Source organism: Lemur catta, chromosome X (genome assembly GCF_020740605.2).
Source record: "Lemur catta isolate mLemCat1 chromosome X, mLemCat1.pri, whole genome shotgun sequence".
NCBI lineage: Eukaryota > Metazoa > Chordata > Mammalia > Primates > Lemuridae > Lemur > Lemur catta.
The window spans coordinates 50,296,370-50,319,626 of record NC_059155.1 but is presented as its reverse complement, the minus strand read 5'-3'; the positions used below and the strand labels follow the sequence as shown (position 1 = coordinate 50,319,626).

General features: G+C 39.8%; 1 protein-coding gene across 1 annotated transcript in view; it reads left to right on the top strand.

Moving 5' to 3' along the window:
* Positions 1-23,257, top strand: part of AR (androgen receptor) — a 176,107-nt gene that overhangs the window by 99,835 nt on the left and 53,015 nt on the right. The window lies entirely within an intron of this gene.

Genomic DNA, 23,257 nt, shown 5'->3' with positions numbered 1-23,257 from the left:
GGCCCCCCGGCTTCAGCAGCCTTGGTTGTATAGGCAATGTAGGCAGTGAAGGTGGTCCCAGCTGGTGCTTGGGGCTCAGTGGGTCCTAGAAATGAAAGAAAAATAATGATTTGAAAAGATTTAATTTTCTTCCTGCTTATTTTCCACTCTGCTGTCTAGTGAGGGGGAAAAATTGTCCTTATTAGAGAGGTTAGAAGTGGAGTAACTCCAACTGAGTCCCCAGCCTCTTCTGTGTGGTGAATATGAGACTGTTCCTTAGCAAAGTCTTCCTGGCCTCGGCACCAGAAGGGAAGTGTTCTCACTATTCATAAAACCATCAGTCTCTGCACCTGCTCCCTTCTGCTGCTGCCTCCTTGGACCTGCCTTTGTATTAATAGTTCCCAGGCAGGTAAGAACCCAGAGTGAAGAAACACTTTTATTTTCCTCTCCAAAGACCTGCCCTCGGGGCCTGCCCATTGGTCCAGAACCTTAAGCTAAATAGCATCTTATATCTGGCTACATGGGCTCAAGCCCTGGTTCCTTAGTCTTATTTAGATTAGAACAACTCATGTCTGCTCAGTCCCCAGAGATGCTCAGCCTACACTCTACAGTAGGAACTCCTATTTCCAGATGTCTAGTCTCTCCTTCCTTCCTAACCACCCTGGGCTTAAGCCTCCTATTCATCCACTTCACTCCCCACCCTGTACTTAAGGCTTCCTTCTCAAAGGGACATTGGTGAGTAGCCCCTAGACAGAGATACTCTACTCTGGAACCAGACCTAGTTGTTAAACACCAGCACCCACCCCTGCCCCCATTTTCCACAAGGGAGGTACTTCCTGACAAGGCCTTTTTCCTTCCCTCTCACTGGCCTGGAAGTGTTAAGTTCCAAGGCAGAACAAAAACTGAGAACCTTTTATTGCTTAAAGGCTACAAACCTGGAGGACAGTCTTAAAAGATAGGAATGTAGAGCCACATCATTTACCAGGAATGTTCTGAGACTCATCAGAGGATGGCAGAAGCACCAGAGAGTTTGTGGCGAAAAGGTAGAAAGTGGGTGTCCTTTAACTGGCCTCCTCATTGATAGCCAATCATAATGATGAGTGTAGTTTCATCATTTTGGCTGGGTGGCAGGAATACCTATGAAACATAAAGCCATCATGTTGTTTTATTCCAGCCCCCCAAGCAATAAGGAGGCAAATAGCATTTGGTATCACTGAAAACATACTGCATGTTCCACTCATGCCTCCAAGTGACCCATTGCTACTGTTCACGCTGGGCTAGTATGAAGTCTAGGGCCTCAGTACCTGGGTCTAGGCAGTTTGAAAAGAGCCTGAGAGCAGTGCCTTCCTTTCTTCAAAGTACTCACTGAAGGATGGCTGTCAGAAAAGGAAGTAAGGAGCAGCTCCAGGGACTTCAGATCACCCCATCTTCCCCAGTCAGACCCTGCCCCATACCCTATAGTCCAGCAGGCCCTGTCTTTAAAGCAGAAAATGAACCTGAGCACTCATCTAGAGCTAATGTGTCAGCAAGCCCAGGCACCACAGGCCATATCAGATGGGAAAAGAGTTCAAGTTAGCAAGCAAACAAGCAAATTCAATAGTCAGATAGATTAGATTATACTTGATGCTGCCTCTGGGTTTTACAAATTTGGGTCACCAAATTTATGTTTGCAGAAAATGGGAAATGATCAACCACATTGTGGAAAGGAAGATTTTGCTGTCATATCATACATCCCACATGGGAGCTTTCTGCAGAAGTTAGGGCTGAAGGAGGTTGAAAGGCAGGCAGCAGGGCAACTGGCAGGGCTGCCTGGGAGGAGCTCTGCAATGACATGGATTCTGGACCATTTGAGAACAGAGAAGAGAAGAGATAGCAGAGGAAGGAAATCACCCTACTTACAGAACACATAGAAGTCCAGCAAGGTCTTGAAATGCTCCAGACCCTAGAGTCACTTAAGTTAGGGAAACTCAGTGATATTTTCTTTGAGAGAATGAGCCTCTGTGGGCTCATGGGGCCAAATGCTCTTGATTGCTTAAAATATGAAAAATTACCAATGGATTCCTTGCAAAGCCATGAAGAGGGAACCTTCTGAGCCCCTTGGTTACTTTGGACTATGGACCCCAGATTCTAGTCTTGATCCCTTTTAGGTCAGGAGAAGGCAGTTTAGGAAATACACATACACACGCACACACAAAAGCAAAAACAATTATCGATGTTTTCTTTCTCCTCCCATCTGTAACGCTGGGTGGCTTGATTTTACTGCCATCATTATTCCTATTTGAAGGCAGAGGGCTGTCTTGTTACCCAAAGAGAACATTTATTGATTTTGGTTTTTTCCCATTTTTACAATGTATCTTTACCGCCCAAATGGCCTTTCTGAAGATGGTTCTGAATCTGCCTTGTTGACATTTGGAATTACACCTGTGTTGGGCAGAGTAGGAGCACAAATCTTTCTCTCCCTCATTTGTTTGTTGTTGTCAGTTAACTCAGACTGAGTATTCAGAGTGTTGATTATCACTTTATTCATAGTTTCAGAAATCTCTAGACTGGGCACAAGTACAAGATTTAATAGCTTGACATGTAAGACACAAATATAATTCTAGCTTTGGTGGTTCATAAAGCATGAGGCTTAAATGCTATGATTGGTGCAGGGCTCAGCACAGAGACAATTATAATCTGGCCAGGTTTTCTTGTGGAGGAGGAAGGGTAGGAGAGAGCCCCACATTTTCTCACTGTCAGTGATGCTAAGGGGTTAGAGTGAGGGTGAGGCTGGGCAGGGAAGAGTCTGCATATTTTTCAGCGAAAAAGTAATGATAGCAGGCTGTGTGGGTAAAATCACTAAAATCTTGTTGATCTTGTTGAGGGAAAGTTAGCAAAAGAGAGAGAGAGAGAGAAAGTGTGTGTGTGTGTGTGTGTGTGTGTGTGTGTGTGTGTGTGTGTGTGTGTGTTTGAAGGGATGATCTGTGTGCTAGAAACAAGCATGAGGAAAAACAGCTGGCTTGAGGGATGTGTAGCATGAGTGGGAAGGTGAAGGGGATGTTGGATGCTACCTTAGAGGCCAGGAAGTCAAAGGAAAGCAATGCCCATACATAGGGGTAAAGGCTCAGACAGATTTAGTTGTGCAGCCTTAGATTAGAAATTTTGCCCTTTGGACCTCAGTTTTCCCTGTTTGTAAAATAGGGGAGTTGAACAAGATGTTTCTAAAATGCCATTCCAGCTGAGACTTTTTGTGACAGTTCTACAAATTACAAACATCATCACCATTATTTCAGCAAACACACATGCATTTATACCAGTATGCACTTTTGGTTTTGCCTTCCTAGAAGATGACAAATCACAGATCCTGATCAATTAAAAATCAATCTTCAGGTGGGGAGAGAGCTAGTTGAGAGAGTGCACTATGGATGACCTGGGTTAAAACCCAGGACTCTGAGATTCTCCTTGGTGACCATGGCTGGGTAACTTCCTTTCTTTTCCATTTTCTCTTCTGGAAAATCAGGATATGAATCCCCATTTCTACCTCATCATGTTTCAAAGAGGGTTAATTAATCCATCATGTGCATTATGTGCTCAAGAATTTACTATTTTTCAGACATTTTCTAGTAAAACATTGGAGATTGTATGTCCATTTGTTTTGTACACATGGATCACTGTTTGGTACACATCATAAAATTGAAAATGTAGTTTACATTCTGAACTCAAAGAATTACACCATCCTCACTGATGTTTACAATAGGTCCCAATTTAGTTTCCTTGGCAAATTTTATATATGTATGGCTTTGATTCTCTCTCTCGCCCTAGGATTTTGTGAGGGAAGAAATGTAAGTGAATCCTCATTGAACTCTTGTCCTTTAAATCCATTCTTTCCCACCTCAGCTCATGTGGAATTGAGTGTTACCTCTTGCTTGGAGTCTGCATAGTAAATTTTATTCTTTCCAGTCTCCTGGTATCTTAGTAACTCTCTAGATTATCTAACTTTTAAAATTCTTCCCTATTGGCCAAAGTTTGCATATCTTGCTTATACAGAATACCTTGTCTAGTGGCCTCTTGGTCCTAAACTTTTACACTATACAGGAGAAAAAAATAAATCTAGAAATGCTGGAAAAGGATGATTTTTTTCCTGATGATCTAGTAGATCACTCCCCCTTGCAATACCCAGAGAAGAAATTGAAAACATTTCATACATTTTCTAGACATTTGTACTGTAAGCATATGGATAACTATGAAATATATATGAATGAGTTTTGCTGGATGCCACATATATTCCACATGGTAAAGAGAAAGGGTTTTGGGGATGATCTGGTACCAAGTGTTATAGTAAAATTTTGTCTCATAGAAAGTAAGGGCCAGGTGGCCAACTGAGTTGTGGATCAGCCATATATCACCTCATGATTCTCTTTCTTCAAATATTTCCCAGCTGAATTCTGGACCTCCCCATAACAAGACTAGACCACAAGCTTGCAGAATAAATAATTTAGCTCTGTAACTCATTGCAGTTGATACCCATCTAAGCCTCTATCAGTGCCAAATTTGTAAGCCTAGCCAAGAATTTGCCATTGCTACTTTACAGCACCCTGTGCCTGCTTATTTATAACCTGTGCATTTTATGAAACAAGGATTAATAAGAATTTGCCATAGCACTTGCACCATAATGTAAATAGCTATAATGTTTACATATCCTTTGTCACTTGCAAGATACTTTGAGTCTATTGCCTCCTTCCCCCATGACTTACCAACTTTCCAGTTCCTTATCATTTTTGGTGCCTGTCTATATTCTGCAGCCAGAATCTCTTAGTGACTGGAAGACTCTGGGAAGTTCATTTTTGCAGTGAGCTACTATTGCAAGGATAAGTGTTAGACCCACTTTCTCTTTAGAGATAAGAGGTATGTCTTACTTCTCTGGGCTCTAGTCCCAGAGCAAGAAACACATTGCCCCTAAGAATGGCTGAACTCTATGAGAAACCATCATTGTAACAAAAAAGCAGCATCTTCAGTCTTTTTTTTTTTTTTTTTTTTTTTTTTTTTTTTTTTTAATATATTTTTTTTTATTTCAGCTCATCATGGGGGTACATAAGTTCAGATCATATACATTGTCCCTGTCCCGCCCATCCCCCCGAGTCAGAGTCCCAAGCGCGTCCGCTCCCACTCTCCAGACAGTGCGCCTGGCACTCGCCATGTATTCATACCTCGATCCCCTCCCCCCCCCACCTCCCCGGGTCTGCACCCTCAGGCATGACCATTCCCCAGAGGGTGCGCAATGCACTCGTCATGTAGGCATACACCCATCCCCTCCCCCCACCCCCCCATCCCAGTCTGATATCCAATTGGTATCCTTCCCTGATGTACATTTAGGTGATGATCAGGGAAACCAGTTTTCTGGTGAGTACATGTGATGCTTGTTTTTCCATTCTTTGGATACTTCACTTAGTATAATGGGTTCCAGCTCTCTCCAGGAGAACCAAAGAGATGTCGTATCATCGTTATTTCTTATAGCTGAGTAGTACTCCATGGTATACATATACCACAGTTTACTAATCCATTCGTGGATCAATGGGCACTTGGGTTGTTTCCACATCTTTGCGATTGTGAATTGTGCTGCTATAAACATTCGGGTACAGGTGTCTTTGTTAAAAAATGACTTTTGTTCTTCTGGGTATATGCCCAATAATGGAATTGCTGGATCAAATGGTAGGTCTACTTGAATCTGTTTAAGGTATCTCCATATTGCTTTCCATAGGGGTTGCACTAGTTTGCATTCCCACCAGCAGTGTATGAGTGTTCCTGTCTCTCCGCATCCACGCCAACACGTGTTGTTTTGGGATTTTTTGATAAAGGCCATTCTCACCGGAGTTAAGTGGTATCTCATTGTGGTTTTGATTTGCATTTCCCTGATGATTAGGGATGTTGAGCATTTTTTGATACGTTTTTTGGCCATTCTTATGTCTTCTTTTGAAAAATTTCTATTCATGTCCTTTGCCCATTTTTTGATAGGATTGTTTGATTTTTTCTTGCTGATTTTCCTGAGTTCTAAATAGATTCTTGTTATCAGTCTTTTATCTGATGTGTAGTATGCAAAAATTTTTTCCCATTCTGTAGGCTGTCTGTTTATTTTCGTGACTGTTTCTTTGGCTGTGCAGAAGCTTTTTAATTTAATCAGGTCCCATTCGTTTATTTTTGTTGTTGCTGCAATTGCCTTAGGGGTTTTCTTCATAAATTCTTTGCCTAGACCAACGTCTGTGAGAGTCTTTCCTACATTTTCTTCTAGAATTCTAATCGTTTCCCATTTAAGGTTTAAATCTGTTATCCACCGTGATTTGATTTTTGTGAGAGGTGAAATCTGTGGGTCCTGTTTCAGTCTTCTACATGTGGCTATCCAGTTTTCCCAGCACCATTTATTGAATAGGGACTCTTGTCCCCAGAGTATTTTTTTGTCTATTTTGTCAAAGATTAGATGATTATATGAGGATGGTTTTATATTTGGGTTTTCTGTTCTGTTCCACTGGTCTGTGTCCCTGCCCTTGTGCCAGTACCAAGCAGTTTTAAGCACCACAGCTTTGTAGTATCTGCATCTTCAGTCTTAATAGCCATGTGTGCATACTTCTAGAACCTGTTATTCAAGTGTTCATGCTTGTTCCCTGTCCTTTCATAGCTAGGCATCTGCTTTCAGCATTTCAAGGAGGCTAGTGAGCTTTGTACATGCAAACCTGACAGAAAATTGAACTAGGATTGAGAGATTGGGAGGTAAATGACTCCTGAAAAGGCAACAAGGATTAGAATTCTCAGCCCCTTTGCTACCAATCTATGCTGTGACTACTGAGGCGCCTCAGTGAAATCATTACACCTCCTGGCTAGACTAGTGTCTGTCTCTACAGAGCACCTCATAAGAACAGGCCTGATAGTAATCTCCTCATGCATTCAGTCAGTAAACATTAACTGAGTGCTTATTACGTGCAGGATATTGGGTTGACATACTCAAGATACAGAGCCTGCTTCAAGGAGCTTATAGTCTAGTGATCATAAATGTGGCTAACTTTAAATCTCTTCAGTAGAATATGTCACCATATCCACTCTCCATTTTAACTTCACAACCCCCGGAGACAGAGGGTGAGTTCATTCTCTTGATTTTATAAAATATGAGCAAACTGAGGCTTTGCCAATTAATCTACCGGTAGTAAGTGATATAGCTGGAATTTGAATCCACATCTTCTGGGGTCAGAAAAAGCATTCACTCTGCTACACCACACCTGCCCCCCCCAAATATATAAATATACTAGAAATAAAGGGAAAACAAGAAAGTCAACAGTGAAGAGAAACAACCAAGTCAAATATGAGAGAAGAAGTTGAGAAAGACATAAACACTGTAGGGAGATACTGAGGAGCCACTGAATAGCACTAACATCACAAGGAGCTTGTCTTCCTAAGAAAGCCCCCAAAACTTAAAACAGCTTATAGTTCATCAGCAACATTCTTCATTAGATATGGCGAGGGACATACTGGCCATAGTCCTTCCTTCTACCAACTCATACTCTTCAGAGAGAAAGTTCTGATTTGATGAAACCAGGCCTGGTAGTTCTTAATTCACACAATATAGAACAGGAGGCACAATTTAACACTTGTGCTTGTGAGACTTTTGCTAAAGGCAGAGCACAGAGACAGGATGTATGGAAATAAATGGTAGACTTATGGTTCCTTGGCTCCTTACTTTGAGCCTTCTCAGAGAAGCATGCCACAAAGTGTTTTCCCTGGTGCCAAAAGAAAGAGAAATTGATTTCCCTCTTCTTTGTTATCGGAAAACAGAATATCTTTTCAGACAGAACTAAAAAGTCACAGAGACAACGTTTTGTTTCCCTCTATCAGGGTTCTAAAATTCCGTTCTTCCTTCCTCTCCTGGGACACTTCATTGTGTGAATGAACCTTAATTTCCTTGTGGTGTCTGGATGTGGGCCCTGGAGACTGGTCTTCTCACAGTTCCTTAAGGTAGATAAGCACATTTCTAAAGATCACAAGCTTGTTTACTTTCAGGACAGTTGATTTAGTCACAGGTTCTTTAATGAAGAGATTTAAAAGATTTTCAGTGCTCAGAATCACAGGATCTTTAAATGGTGATAATCTCTTAAGATGTGAAGAAAGAGAACTTGGAAATCTAAAAATCTGGTGAAGCCATTTCATGGATGAGGAAACTGAGGCCCAGAGAGAGGAAATGACTTTTCTAGGTTTATGTTACATGTAAATGGAAGAAATGAGGGCCTCCTTACCATTTCTTGTTTCCCATCTGAGGGAATCACCTACCTCAAAGACGATCAGAAGAGCCACAAAAGTTGTTACCTTAGAATCCCCAAGAATTATGTGAAGCAGCATAGTAAACATTTAGCACACCCCTAGGCTCCCAAAAGTGCTCAGTCCTTGTTAGTCCTCTCTGACTCTGGCACTGTGTGAGACCATCTTCTGTAACTATATGTGTCTTCTCTCCTAGCAGGGGAGTAAGTAATAAGAGTGGTCTGTTGTGGGAGGGCTCTGTAAGACATTTCTTGGTGTGAGGATTCTTGCAAGTTATTTGTGTGTATGTGTATGAGATGAGCTTTTTTTTTTTTAGGGAGAGTTTTCGTAGCTTTCATGTGGGTCTCAGAGGCTCTATAACCCAGAGAAGATTATAGAACACTGGTCTAGTCTTTGATAAGGACTTTATAAACTCATAAGGGAGTATGCTGAATACAATGGTATCCAACATGGCTATTTGATGACTGACACTTTTCCCACGTAGCATACATTTATTCAATAGTCAGTGCTTATTGTGTACACTGGACCTCTACCAGGCACAGAGATAAGAGATACGAGATAACAACAAAAAATATTTATTGAGCCCTCAATATGCATTAGATGCTTTATAGACATTTTCTCATTCAATCCTCACAACAACCCTATGATGTAAGTATTATTGTTACCCTCAAATTACAAATGGGGGAACTGAGGCACAGAAGAGATAAGCAATTTACCCAAAGTCATACAACTAGTTAGTGGCTGTGGGGTGAATGTGACACACAGTTATCAACATAACAAAGTGAGGTCAATGCTGTACTGGAAGTTAAGGGCACAATCCTCTGAGCAAATAGAATGAGAAAATGAGTTATTTTACCTGGAAGCTTTGGGAAGACTTCACAGAAGAATTAAGGGTTGCTCTGGGTCTTGAGGGATGCATAAGAGTTTGCCATAAGAGTTTGTACTACTTACAAAACAGTAATAAGAGAACTTCAGGAAGTGAGAACAGACTGAGCAAAGACAGGGTGGTGTGAAAGCAGAAGACTTATTTAGAGAACACTGTGGAATCTGGAGGTCATTGTGGGGAACCTTGTCAGATGTAGCAAACCTTTTGGCAGGTCTTCAGCTGGCCTTTTATGCCAGGCTTCCTCCCCATGCTGAACTGTTCATAGCTGTCCTATGCTAGTCTCTGGGCTTTTTTGGAAATAGGCTACTATCCAGGTAGTAGAATATGATGCAGTGCAAAAGCACCAGATGGGACTCTGGCTCTGCCACCAACTTACCACATGGCCTTAGGCATGTTTCCTTCCCTCTCTACACGTTAAAATCTCTATCTGAACAATAAAATGGTTGAACTATAGAATCTTGAAGATTTTAGCAATAAATATATAACAATCTAAATCTTCAATAATAATTTTTAATAGTAAATATCTAAAATTTTATAGATATTCCACATGTGCCCATTGGCCAGTTGTTCACTTTGTATGCATCATCCTTGGGAAACAGGTAGACCTGAGTTCAATCCTTAACTCCAAGACTTACTAGATCATGTAACTTCTCAAGCAAATCACTTAACTTCTCTGTGCCTCTGTGAGGATAATAACAGCTCACAGGGCTATTGTAAGAACTAAATAATGTTTAATACAGCTCCTGGTGCCTAATAAGTTTTGGCTCCTTCTCCTGGAGTGAAGCATTGGTCATAGACACACATATACTTATGGTGCTCCCTGGAGAAGCAGAAAGGAAAGATGAGAGATGGTACCTGTGGTAGATCCCTGAGTAAAAGAGACCTTAGATTGGTGTAAGATTCCCAGCCAAGCACTTCTTCAGTGTTACTTAATTAGGGACTAGAAAGGCCAATTGTGTTTGCAGGAGAATATAGCAAAGATTAATCTCTTCTTCTTTCCTCTTTGCTTCCTAAGACACTGTGAATAAGATTCCCCAGTCAGCTCAGCCAGCACATGTTCATTGCCTCTCCTGGCTTCCAGGATTTAATCTTGAAGGTGTCAGAGCTATCTGTGTATCTTTTTCCCCAACAGGATGGGTCTGGCCTCCCCAGCAAATTCAAGTCCCAAGCCACAGGCCAGGAGAAAGGTCATAAATTATCCTCCATGTTCTTCAGCCATTAGTTTCTCTTGTCCAGCCAGAGGCGTGTCTGGAAGTATACTGAGGCCAGATTCAATAGAAACCTGAGCCAACACCTGTGTAAATAATTTTTAAGGCTTCTTTTCCTGAAGCCGGATGGATATTTTTAAAACCAAGCCAGATTATCTTTTATCTAGAGTACTGTCTCCTACATTCCTAGTGCTTTGGACCTCTTGGAGGAATGTGGTTTGGTTGTAGTGATACTGTTTTGTTTGACTGTTTTAGGGGGAGGGGAATTTCTTTCAAAAACAGGGTAATGTCTTGGTATGGCCTATGACTCTACCGTGTTTAAAATGAAACTCTGGCAATGTACTGGAATTCATTCTGCTTCTCATAGACTGGCTTTATATCCCCTCCATACCCACCCATTCTCCAATTTTGACCCTTTCAAAAAGCAGCCAACCAAAACCAGCAGGTATGTACTGCTTATCTCTGACTCCTACATGAACCACCTTCAGCTATAGCCCAAACTCTGTGTGAGGAGAGGGAGTTAGGGCCCTGCCAATGGCCCTCAGGGCCCATCAATAAGCGGATATCCAGTCCTTGAGGTCCCTGAGCTATATGCTCAGCTTCGGAGTACAAACAGGGTTGATCCTTCATTTGTGTTGCTTATGACCAAATTCCATCTACTTCCCACTCTCCTGCATGGCCTATTCCATCACCCCACTTGTGTAGCCTCCTTGACTCCCCCAGAAACCCCTCTGTAGCCCATGTCACTTGGAAAGAGTTTTCTGTCTCTTTTGCCATTTGACTAGGACTATCCAGCAAGTTTTAGATTACGGTTCCATGGGAGCAGAGATGGGGTAGGAAAAAAAAAGAAAGGGGTGTGGAGATGTGGAATGATTTCTCACCTACCTAGTGAGTCCTACAGAGATATTCAAGTTCTCTCTACCCAGCAGTCTTACTGATATAGGGGTAACAGACTTGATTTTGAGTCTAGTATTTGTTAACTGTTTGACCTTGGGAAAATGATATCACCTCTGAGGCTTAGTTTTCTTATCTGTAAAATGGGGATAATGATAACCACCTCCAGAGAATTTATAAGGGTAACATGAGATAAGGCAACTTGAAATTTCCTAGCATAATGTCAGATTTTTGAAAATAAAGTGAACCAAACACCGTTGATAGTGCTTCCTAGTGCACAAATGAGAAATCAGCCCCCGTCAAATTACAGCACATGTCCAGGGCTCCAATAATGTTACTGTGGAAATGCTAGTGTGAATCAAATAATTAATCTATTATTTACATGAGTAATTTGATAGTAATTATTTTCAGACATGGATAGTTTTGCAGCCTTACAGGTGAGTCCATTTCCAAGTACCAAAAATTAAAGAAAGTTGGCTAAAATGATGGCAAGGTGGCAGCACAGAGCTCTCTGGGCCCTGGACCCTGTTCCCTAGTTACAGAGAACTCCAGACTATTGCCATTTGTATTGTCATGGTCCAGTCACAAGGAAGAAAGTCTGGAGGTTAGTAGCTTTGACTCATTTATTTTTTTTAACAAGCATGTTTTATGTCAGACCTTGTGTGGACCCAGAGATGAGTGTGAGCCAGCTGTGTGCTTAGGGAGCTTCTAGTCTGGTGGGCCTGCCTTTCAAGGTCAGCTGCAGCTTAAACATTGCACAGAATATGTATGTATGTGCAGCAGAAACAATGTGGTGGGGCATAGGGGAGCAAAATCTATAGGCATAGCCCTCCCCTCCTTTTCAAGGCTGAGGGACAGCCCTGACCAAGGCCAGCACAGTTTGAAGGACCTATCCCCATCAGCAGCTGTGGAAGCCTTAACAACAACAGCAAAATAAAAATGATGACGATGGTGATGATGATGATAGTCATAGCACCCAAAGTTACTGAACATTTTCTGTGTTAGGCACTACACTAAGTGCTTACTTAATCCTTACAACAACCCTGTAAGGTAGTAGATACTCTTACTACTATGCTTATTTTACAAATGAGGAAACTGAGGCACAGAAGACTGAGAAAACAGGAAGGCAGCTAATTCACTTCAGTTCCAAAACACAAGTATATGTTATATGTCATGCTTTGTGCTGGGTGCTGAGGAGAGAAAGATGAGTAAAGCACAGTTTCAGTCCAGTGGGAGCAACCAACAGCACACACTGAGGCAGGTATATTCCAGGCCTTCTGCTTGATGCTGGGAACTCAGTGATGAATGAGACAAGTCCTCTCAAAGATCTCAGAGTTTAGGGGCAGATATTGATGTGGAAACAAAAATTAAATACTTCTGTGATAAGAGACATAAGTACAAAATGGGGAGGGAGGGGCAAAATGGTGGATGAGAAAAACTGCCAACCAGAGTGTCTCTGCAAGAAAGACAGATTTTAGAAGAAAGTGAAAAAATAAAATAAACAGGCAGACAAACATAGATCAAATGAGGGTCGGAAGGAAGGGTGCCTGAAAATACAGGAGACTCCATGGGGATAAGTTGCGGAGAAGAACTGGAAGGAGAAAGGCCCCTGAGGGGCTTGGAGACCAGCAACAAGGGTAGGTGGAGCAGTTAAATTTCCCCTCCCTTTCATCTCGGAGTGCTGGTGGACTCCTGATCAATTGGAGAGACCCAAAGAGCTTCTGCACAGCCAAAGAAACTATCACGACAGCAGACAACCTATAAAATGGGAGAAAATATTCACATGTTACACATTTGATAAAGGGCTGATAACTAGAATCTATATAGAACTCCGGAAAATAAGCAAGAAAAAGTCAAACAACCCTATCAAAAAGTGGGCAAAGGACATGAACAAAAACTTTTCAAAAGAAGATAGACTAATGGCCAACAAATATATGAAAACATGCTCCACATCTCTAATCATCAGGGAAATGCAAATCAAAACCACAATGAGATATCACTGATCTCCAGTAAGAATAGCCTTTATCGAAAAGTCCCGAAACAATAAATGTTGGTGTAGATTTGGAGAGATAGGGACATTCATACACTGCTGGTGGGACTGCAAACTAGTACAACCTCTGTGGAAAGTAATATGGAGATACCTCAAAGAGTTACAAGTAGAACTACCATTTGATCCAGCAATCCCATTACTGGGCATCTACCCAAAAGAACAAAAGACATTCTATAAAAAAGACATCTGCACTTAAATGTTTATAGCAGCACAATTCACAATTGCAAAGACGTAGAAACAACCCAAGTGAGCATCAATACATGAGTGGATTAATAAAATGTGGTATATGTATACCATGGAGTTCTATTCAGCCACAAAAAAACGATGATCTAACACCTCTTGTATTATCCTATATAGAACTGGAACCCATTCTACTAAGGGAAATATCCCAAAAATGGAAAAGCAAGCACCATATGTGCTCACCATCAAATTGGTATTAAAGGATTAACACTTACGTGCACATATAGTAATAACATTCATTGGGTGTCAGGCAGATGGGAGAGGGGAGAAGGGATGGGTATATACACACCTAAGGAGTGCGGTGTGCACTGCCTAGGGGATGGACACACTTGAAGTTCTGACTCGGGTGGGGCAAGGGCAATATATGTAACCTGAACATTGGTACCCCCATAATATGCTGCTATAAAAAAAGAAAAAAGAAAAAAACGGGAAAAAAACAAAATGGGAGAGATTATGTGGCAACTGATTGAATTAAATCAAAGCCCAAAAGAAACTGTGTTTTTGAATTTTATTTTAGCTCAGTTGATATTTTTTCATTTTTTATTCTATCCCTAAAATGGATGATCATTATTTGTTTCCCACTCAAGGATACCAAAATACTTCCAGAGGCTATACTACAACACAAACTATTCATTTATCCCAATTCATGCCCACACTTTTCCCCTTCCTCACCTTTACTGAGGCTATCTCTTCTGCCTCAAGTGCTTTTTTCCCACAACTCCATATTCTTAAGTCCTGCCTTCCTTCAAGGTTCCATTCAAATGCTTCCTCCTCCATGAAGCTTCTACCCCATCTAAAGGTACCCCCTCCTCTCCTGTCCTCCCATAGCACTTCATGGGTGTCTCTCTGTGGTTCTTACCACTTCTTGCTTTATCTTTTAGTAATGCACTTACTGATCTTTTTCCTCCACTATACTCAGCTCTTTAGTGGAAGTCTCTTTGCTGAAACCAGGGTTTTATTTTAAACACGTTGAAAACCTCTTCTTGAGTGCACTGTGTCTGGTGGGCTTCACCTTTTAATCTTAAACATGTGGAATGACATCACCTATCTGGAGGTTTACACTTTCTACTAGTGGCTTTTTAAAAAGCCCACCACCCTAGCACATCCTGACACTACCCTAACACAACAGCTGATTAAAATATATCCTCATTTCCTTTAGGTCCAACCCTCATGCATGCATAATTTATAGAATCTAAATTTTGTTTTGTTTTTTCTCATGCCTCTATTGTTGCAGGTTTAGATTGTTTCCATGTACTTAGGTCATATTCATTTACATTACTTTTTTTCTTTTTAAAATTTCTTTAGGATCATTATCCATCAGTGGAAATACTGGGTCAAAGACAGGAGTTAAGGGTGGGAGCATGGTACCATGGACGGCCAATCATGTGTTATGACTTAAGAATTTTTGAAAGGCCCTTCTACCTGAAAGTATCTTGTTACCCATGATCTGTTACAATGTCTGAAACTCCCACCATACGTGGAATTGTTTTGGAAAGCTTTGCCTCCTGGGATGTATTCAGCCATCATCAGGGAATAATATTGGGCATTAGATTGTCATTATGTCCCTTAGCAAGACTCTGGAGGAATTGGAACACCAATATCACATTTTAAAAGGGGTAAGGGTTTCAGGACAGGTTCTGAAGAGGAGGTGCTTATCCGGAATAGGAAGGCTTAGATAAAGCATCAAAGCCACAAGCTCTGAGGAGCCAGGGGTCAAATGAAAGCATTGAGCACTTGTTAAGATGAAAGAACAGAAGGGGAAGAGGGAAGCAGAGGAAGAGGTTATAGAGAGAAATTAACAGCTTTCACCCATTTATTAATAACTTGAAATTGTGTTTGGCTGTGAGTACAACAGAAGCAGCAAGACCACTTTATTATTTTTTATTTTTTATTTTTTACAAACGAGGTCTTGCTATGTTACCCAGACTGAAGTGTGTGGCTCTTCACCGGTGTAACCAAAGCGCACTGCAGCCTCAAACTTCTAGGTTCAAGAGATCCTCCTGCCTCAGCCTCCTTAGTTACTGGGACTACAGGTGCTCAGTGAGCACTTTAAACTAGGTAGAGATGTGTGAGTTCTGAGCAACTAATAGCTGGCTTTAGATAGATTTGTAGGGGTCAAGTCCTGAGGGGACATCCTGCTCCAGCTTCTTTGTCAGCTTCTCTGGATGTCAGAAAACTGGGAAGAACTCAGGGCAGCATGGCAGACTCAGCACACATAAGTAGGTTCACAACAGTCATCAGACATGATTATGACTACTGATATGGGGTAAAGGCTAGTTGTCCCTGCTGTGTGATGGGCAGACCTTTAGGAATGGTAGGTGCATGCGGGAAATTGGAAGGAGGCAGGTGGTTATATTTACAATTAATTGACTTCACTGATGAGGTTTGAGGATTATGGCTTCCACATACTCATCTTTTCTTCTTTGAGTGGAGATTGTGAGATCTATTACAGAACTGTAAGTTCTATGTAGAAAAAAAATATGCCTCCTGTATTAGAATAGAAAATAGAACCCTGTAGGAGAACAAACTGAAAATATAGCACAGAAAATAAAAATAGGATTCTATACCTTAGAATCCCATATAAAACAATGAAGAGCTTTCTTTGAGCATTAGATGCTTTTGCGCAAGGTGATTGACTCTCTTTTGGCCATGTAAACTTGGCCCAGTCTTCACTTGGTAGCCCTTCTTCTTTGTTAACCCATCCACTATGCTCCTATGGGGTGCTAGGGAAATGCCAATGATGTACACACATATCCAATAATAACAAGGTCACTCTCTACTAGGAAGCCCTTCTGTGATGCTGTGAGCATTTGACATCCATTTTTCTAGTAACATCAGTGAGTGACTTGATCCAATCTTGGAGCAGAATGTGATCCACATATTGCCTCAAGGAGGCCCTCACTGTTCTAGAAGATATAACTACAAGTTTGCTGACTCACACCTGGGAATATGTACAGAGAAGTGATCCTGCAGATAAGCCTTCCTCTGACTAGCTTCAGAGATTTTTAAAGCAGTTAAGATGTGGTAGAAGGAAAGGGCACTTGGAGTCAGAAAATCTACTTATTAGCTTTAGGCCTTAGGAAATTCATTTGAGCTCTCTAAGCCTCAGTTTCTTCATCTATATAGTGGAAATAGTATAATGGCTGAAAAGATCAAAGGAGATAATGCTTGTGAAAACATTGTGTAAATTGAAAAGTGTCATATGAGTATTAGTTTCTAGATTCTAGGAGGTCTCCTTACCATTGTACAGGACAATCATGTCTATTTTTAAATTAATAATTATTTCTCTCTGACCACCCCAGAATCCCTGCAAAGAATTTCCTAGAGGAGAAACAGCTTTACTTGAAAACCACTTCATTGTTTTCTCTGTACACAGCTTATTAATACATAAGGCACATTTCCTCCAATCTGCGGTCACACCAGAATGATTACCTCTTTGATGTATTTCCCAGGGTTCCTCAAAGTAAATTTTATATATCCCCCAAAAAATAGTCTATTGCAGAGATAACCTCCAAATTGAATGATAATATGTCTGACCATTTTTGCATGATGCAAAAATAGACAGTTTTATAGTTTATAGAAATAATTATTGTCTTAGCCTAGCAAGTGAGTAGCAGTCAGAAAATGACCAAGACAGACCATGGGAAGTGCCTTCCCATTGTAACTCAGCTTTGAGTCTTAGTTGCAAGGTTACTAAACACCTGTGCAGATAAGTTGCAGGGTTTATGGCAAAAGCAAATATTGGTCCAAGAGCAAGCCTTTGTTTCATTGTCTAATGTTTCTAATACCCAGCAGACATTTTTGATCTGGCATTTGGCAATGGGACAATTTCCTAAGTTGCTGTATGCCATTCGCGGAAGAAAGGTGATATTGTTGGAATGAATTTATTTGTTGTGAGTTATAAATATATGGACTTTTTCAATCCTGTCACCCTCAAAACTTTATCTGTTTTCCCCAATGAGGCTCTCTCCCCTGCCTTTAATATGCTTGCTTTGAGTTCATAGATGGACATTCCTGCCTGGCTGACACATGAACTTTGTGAAATTGTTTCCACAGTCTTTTTCTTTCTGTGTTTACTCTTGATACCCAAGCTGCCAAGAGCAGTAATGTCTATGGTGGGCTGACACTGAGATGACAGCAAGCTGAGCTTTGTCCTCTGGCCCCCACTGACCCATTCCATTTGTTATCAAAAGGGCTCCAATCAGCGTTCCACAGAGTGGCCTCACCAAACTCACTGAGACTGAAGGGAAACCAGGATTCTGAACAGCCATTATGAGGAGAAAGAGTGAGACTTAGAGTTTTCAAAACTAGAGTACTCTCTCTGTTGATTTCCTTTAACTCCAGAAAGATGCTACTATTATATGTTCTTTAGGAAAATATTGAAACCACATGATCTTCCAGGACGTGGGCTGCTTCTTTAAGAAGCACATTACAGAGAGCTCTCTTGGCCAACAACATATTAAAAGATCAATTGATCAGTCAATTAATCATTCAGTCATTCAAATTATACTGAGAATTTTCAATGTGTCAGACAGTGGGACTACAGAAAGGAATATTTCTTACTCTTGTCTCTTTCACAATCTAATGAGAAAGATAGCCATTCTTTCAATTTATAGTGACTTATAAAATTTCATACACTGCTGGATATTTTCACATGGTAATAACACAAAGGAAAGAATGAAAAGTGGACAGAGGCCAGGGGATAAGAACTGAGTATGAATATAGCCACTCTCAAGGCTCCATTTTGACATACTGGGATTGCAGTTTCAAAGGGCTATTTCGAAATCCCCTCCCATGGCCCTGCAGATAATAGAATATTGGTGTCACTAGCAGAGAGAAAATGAGTAATAGAATGAAATGAATGAGATGAGAAATTGGGAAGAGTTAGAGTTCATTTTCTTTTAGCAAAGAGTCTACTTTATGAACCATGGCAGACAAAAAGCACCACTAGACAAAAGAAGGCTAGACATGTGACCCCCAGAAAGTCACTGAGGCTCTCTGGACTTCTGCTTCTGCATCTGTAAAGCTGCTACTGGGATTTGCCCTTTCTACTTCATGGGTATGTTGTGAGATGATGCATGGGAAGGGATTTGCCAATGGCAACATATCTTACAAATGTATGAGATTGCTAATAGGACTTTATAAAGGTAGACTTGCCTTCATTCATGACCTGGAATGCCTTTAAAGGCCTCTGCCTGCTTTTAAATTAGATCATTTATGTTACAATTTACAAACCATTCTTGATTTCTTTTTCTGACTCCTCTCCCAGAGACTAAAAATCATTGGCATCAAAAGGCACTCTACGATTTTTTAAAAATTGATATACTTTGTATACCACAATAGTCACTATTTTAAACTGTACAATTCCATGGTTTTTGGTATGTTCAAAAAGTTGCACAAATAGCACCACTATTATAATTTCGGGTGGTTTTCCATCACCTTTGAAAGGAATCCTATATATAACCTGAACTTTTGTACCCCCATAATAAGCTGAAATTTAAAAAAAGGAAAAAAAAAAAGGAATCCTATATTCATTAGCATTTACTGCCAATTTCCCTCTATTCCCAGCTCCTCATAATGGTAATCTACATTCTGTCTCTATAAATTTGTCAATTGTGGACATCTCATATAAGTGGAACAATGTAATATGTGGCCTTTTCTATCTGGATCCTTTCATTTAGCATAACGTTCATCCATGTTGTAGCATGTACCAGTATTTCATTCATTTTTCTGGCTGAATAATTGTGTCACACCATTTCATTGTGTGGATATGCTACATTTTGTTTATCCATTCATTGGCTGATGTACATTGGGTTGTTTGCACTCTTGGTCTATTATTAATACTTCCATGAACATTTATATGCAAGTTTTTGTGTGAACGTATGTTTTCATTCTCTTGCTTTTGTTCCGAGGAGTGAGTTGCTGAGTCATGTGATAACTCCACCTTTAACTTTTTGAGGAATTGCCAAATTATTTTCTTCAGTGACTGCAATATTTTATACTCCCCATGAGCAATGTGTGAGAGTTCTAATTTCTTTTATCCTTATCAACACATATTTTTTCTGTTTCTGTAATTATTATTATTATAGCCATCCCAGTGGATGTGAAGTGGTGGCATTTCATTACAGTTTTGATTAGCATTTCACTAATGGTTAATGGTGTTGTGCTTCTTTTCGTATGTTTGTTGTTCATATGTGTATCTTCTATGGAGAAATAACTATTAACATTCCTTGTCCATGTTTTAATTAGGTTATTTGTCCTTTTTATTATTGAGTTGTGTGTGTTCTTTATGACCTCGGGATACAAATGTCTTACTAGATACATAATTTGTGAGCATTTTCTCCCATTCTGTAAGTTGTCTTTTCATTTTTTGATGGTGTCCATTAAAGATCAAAATCTTTAATTTTGATGACTCCTAAATTATCTATTTTTTCCTCTTATTATTTATGTTTTGGTGTCATATCTAGGAATCCATTGCCTAATCCAAGGTCACAGGGATTTACACCTATGCTTTCTTCTGAGATTTTTATAGCTTTACCTGTTGCATTAGGGTCTGTGATTCATTTTGAGTTTATTTTTGTATATGATGCAAGGTAGGGCTGCAACTGCATTCTTTTGCATATGGATATCCTGCTGTCCCAGCATCATTTGTTGAAAAGAGCATTGTTTCTCTATAGAGTTGTCTTGGTATCCTTGCTTGAGAAACTATCTATCATAAATATATGACTTTATGTCTGGACTCTCAACTCTATTCTACTGATCTATATGTCTATCCTTATGCAACCACCATTCCTCCTTGGTTATTTTTGCTTTGTAGTAAGATTTGAAATTGGAAAGTGTGAGTCCTCCAAATTTGTCCTTCCTTTTCAAGATAGTTTTGGCTATTTGGGGACCATTGCATTTCCATATGAATTTTAAGATCAGCTTGTCAATTTTAGGAAAAAAAATGACAGCTTTTTTTTATAGAGATTACATTGGATCTGTAGGTCAGTTTGGGGAGTGTTGTCATCTTAACAATACAAAATTTTCAAATCCATGAATACAGGATGCCTTTCTATTTATTTAGGTGTTCTTTAATTTATTTCAATTATACTCTATAGTTTTCAGTGTATAAATCTTGCATTTCTTTTGTTAAATTTATGCCCAAGTATTTGATTCTTTTGATGCTATTATAAGTGGGGTTGCTTTCTTAATTTCATTTTGGATTATTAACTGCTAGTCTATAGAAACACACTTGATATTTTCATATTGATCTAGTATACTGCAACCTTACTGTACTCATTTATTAGCTCTAATAATTATGTTGTGTGTTTTTTGGAATTTTCTTTATACAAGATAATGCCATCTGCAAGTAGAGATAATTTGACTTCTTCCTTTCCAGTCTGAAGACTTTTATTTCTTTTTTTTGCCTAACCGCCCTGGCTAGAACCTCCAGTACAATGTTGAATAGAAATGGTGAGAACAGATACCTTACATTATTCCTGTTCTTAGGGGGAAAACTTTCCGTCTTCACCATTAAGTGTGCAGTTAGCTGTGGGTTTTTCATAGATGCCCATGACCCGTGGTTTGCTGTTGCTGCTGTTTGTTGTTGTTTTCTTGTTTAGTGAGCTTGTAAAATGAATTCCAGATCCTAGGAATATGTCAAAGCTTTCCAAATCCCTTTATGGATATCATTTTCTGTCTTCTCCTTTTAAGTCTTTTTTTTAGCTATTGTTTGCCTCAGTTGTTATCCACCAACTCAGCCAGTCTAGATGTTCAACATTTGCCTCTGATTATTTTCTACAAACAGGGAAAAAGCTGTTTACACTGAGCAAGCTCCAAGTCAGGTTAAATAAACACAGCCTTCAGAATGGAGTCTTCCAGGGAACCACTAGATAAGTCAAATAATGAAAAAGAGGTTTTAAAGGAGTCCAACCCCATTCTGCCCCCACCAGTGGCTACCAAGCTGCTGGTTTGCACCATCCCCATTTCACCTGCAAGCCATTGGTTTTCATGGCTACTGTGGAGCTGGGGAGGGGAGATGGGCAAAAGGCAAGTTAAAATGCCACAAAGTTTGCTGTTCTTATCCAGATTTGGCTATGTTTCTTTAATAAATGCTCATTTAATTGCTGAAAGCCTTTGGTTAACTTCTAGAGTTCTGAAAATGTTGATTCTGACTTTTTTTTTTTTTTTTACCAATTTTCTCGTTGCTTTTATGGAGAAGAGAATTTTTGCTGACATCACTTCAGTCCACAATTTTTCTGATTGCACAATTCCCAACCTTTAATAAAGTGAATATCTAAAGTTTCCAGAAAAAAAATGGACTAGTGTGTGTCCTAGACAAATGGGAAGACAGGTGATCTCCCCACCTCACTCAGAATTAAAGTCTTTGATCTATAAATTAATGGACTATCATGAGGTCACAAATGATATGTGCTGCTGTTGCCCCTCAGACCTCATCTTCTACCACTTTTCCCCTTGCTGCAGCTGCACTCATCTCTTTGCCAGTCCTTGAACATGGCTGGCACACTCCCGCATCAGGGCCTTTACATCGGCTGTTCCCTCTGCCTGAAATGCTCTTCCCTAATATATCTGTGTGGCTCGCTCCCTCACTTCCTTCAAGTTTTTGCCCAGATGTCGCTTCAGTGAAGCCTACCCTTACCACTCAATTTAAAATTGCTCTCCTCCACATTCCCTATCCTCTTTACCAATTTTTTTGTCCATAGCATTTATTGCTTTCTCTCATACTATTTAATTTACTAATTTATTAGTTTTATTGCTTATTTCCTGCTTCTTCCCCTCCTCCACCTCCATACATTAAAATAGATATTCTTCAAAATAGGGATTTTTGATTCTTTGCTCACTAATATATCCCACTAGGCACCTAGAACACTGCCTGGCATAGAGTAGATATTTAATAGGAATTTATTGAATGAATGAATGAGTTTCTTAATTCTACCTAGATTTTTCTTAATATCTTGTCTGTTTTATAGGCATGGAAAGCAGTGTCTAGCATAGATTCTGACACTTAGTAGGTGTTGAGTAATTTTTCACTGAATGACATAATGAATATTATGCCCATTTCCAACCCTTTATTTATCCAGTATTGTCAGGTAAACGAAAGTTCCACATACATGAACTTTCCCAGATAACTAATCTCCAAAAAATCTAGGTTTTAATAATTTTATGTATCTCTTAATAAAATAGGTAAAATGGTTTTCATGCCTTCCAGAGCTCAACAGTGACAGTAATTTAACATTTTTTGTTGATATTTGAAGTTATGAAAAAAATGATAAGAATAAGAGTCACAATACCTGGATGTGGTAGTAACTTCATCTCTTATTTAACTGTGAGAGCTTAAGCAATTCTGTTAACTATTCTGAGCCTTAGTTTTATCATAGGTAAAATGATAATAATAACTACCTCTAATGGCCGATAGATTAGTGGAGGGTTCAAAGAAGATAACTCATGGGAACACTATAAGTTGTAAAGCTATTCACAAATGCAAGTGATATAAATGTTTATGATTTGGGAAGGGAATATATATGAACTGTTTCTTATGGGTGCGTGTTTAGGAAATGGAGAAGGGGCACACTCAATGTGAGAGTGGCTAAGGCTGAATAACATCAGTATTGCTGTCAGTAGTTGAACATAATCTTACATTCCTGATATTTGAGAGGGGCCTTTTTGAAACTGGAACTTTGCAAGTCTTTTTGCTCTGGATTGTTAAAAATTATTGATATC